This window comes from Cyprinodon variegatus, unplaced genomic scaffold (genome assembly GCF_000732505.1).
Source record: "Cyprinodon variegatus isolate N-32 unplaced genomic scaffold, C_variegatus-1.0 Scaffold230, whole genome shotgun sequence".
In the NCBI taxonomy this organism is placed as follows: Eukaryota; Metazoa; Chordata; class Actinopteri; order Cyprinodontiformes; family Cyprinodontidae; genus Cyprinodon; species Cyprinodon variegatus.
This window is the reverse complement of record NW_015150683.1, coordinates 8,367-9,727: the sequence shown is the minus strand read 5'-3', so window position 1 is coordinate 9,727 and position 1,361 is coordinate 8,367.

Genomic DNA, 1,361 nt, shown 5'->3' with positions numbered 1-1,361 from the left:
TTGTTGTTTTTGAGCGCGGGTGAAAAAGTCAGACCGGAAGTTACTATTGGTTTGCTCCCGCTCCCGTCTGCTCCCGTTAATGTGTAATCCTGTACCGTCCCAATCACGTGATCGTTACTAATACTGACTCCCATCCCACGGGAATCCCACGGGAATCCCGTGACCCGTGGGATTCCCGAAAAAATGTCAGTCTCTAATTGACAGAGAGACACTGAACAAGATTTTTGTTTCCCTCTACTGGTAACTTATGGAATTACAACTGATCCCAGTGTTTTGAGATCCATATCGTGTGGTGTTCTTTGGCGCCATCTGGTGGCGTAGGTGTGTCACTGCAACTACAGTTCGAAATTCCCAGGTGAAGACACCCTGTCTCCCCCTGGTGGTTGTTTTCCGAAATTGCAGCTGAACGGTGAAAAGAGAGTGACTTGTTTTCCTTTTATGCTGCTTCACTGTTTCTTTCTGTGCAGTGGACAAACAGTGTTTTTAATAATTGGAGAGTGGTAAACTTAAAACTGCAGGTATAAAAAAACAACAACAACTCAGGTTTAATTGTGCAGCTGCTGCCAACTTTTACCCCTTCTGCCAGGTTTTCCAACACTGCATTATCCATTTCGTGGGAAAGAATTGTTGTTTAACAGTGTTCTACACATACACACATATATACATACACCCGCACACATCTATATATAGATATATATATGCACATTATCACACCCAGCCAACCTTAATTACTGAAAGAACAGTGATTCAAACCAATTAGAAACCCACAGATTTAAACACAATTGGCAACCTGTCAAATTAAAGAGGGAGCCGCACGTTGAAAGCAACCTGCGCATTTTATCCGCACGTTTATACACCTGCTGTATAGGTAACAAACCTACAGCAAGTGGAGTGTGTTTGTTTAGTTAGGGTGACCAAACGTCCGTATTTCTCAGGACATGTCCGTATTTCATGTCCTGTCCCGGGCGTCGCGTTTTTTTTTTTAAGAAAGAGAGGAAATATCCTGATTTTTTTAAATCACCTTAATTGGACCATTAAATTTACAGGCGCTAGGGCACTGTGCATGGCGCTGTGTGTGACGTAATCCCTGAGCCGCATCGGTGCGGGCATCCTTGTTCTTAATCAGAATATAGATTGCGTGGCTGTCAGTACGCCAACAACATGCAAAAGCGCAAATGTATGTTTACCGACGATCAACAAAAGAGTTTCCCCGCTTTCAGACCGGGTCAAGACAAACGGGAGGCCTTGTGCACATATGTCTCGGTGTCCAATGGAGGTGCAAGGCATCTGAAAAGCCACCTGGACTCCGAAAGTAAAGATAGTCTATTGATATGTTTGTTCGTTTTTGGTACATTTTGAAT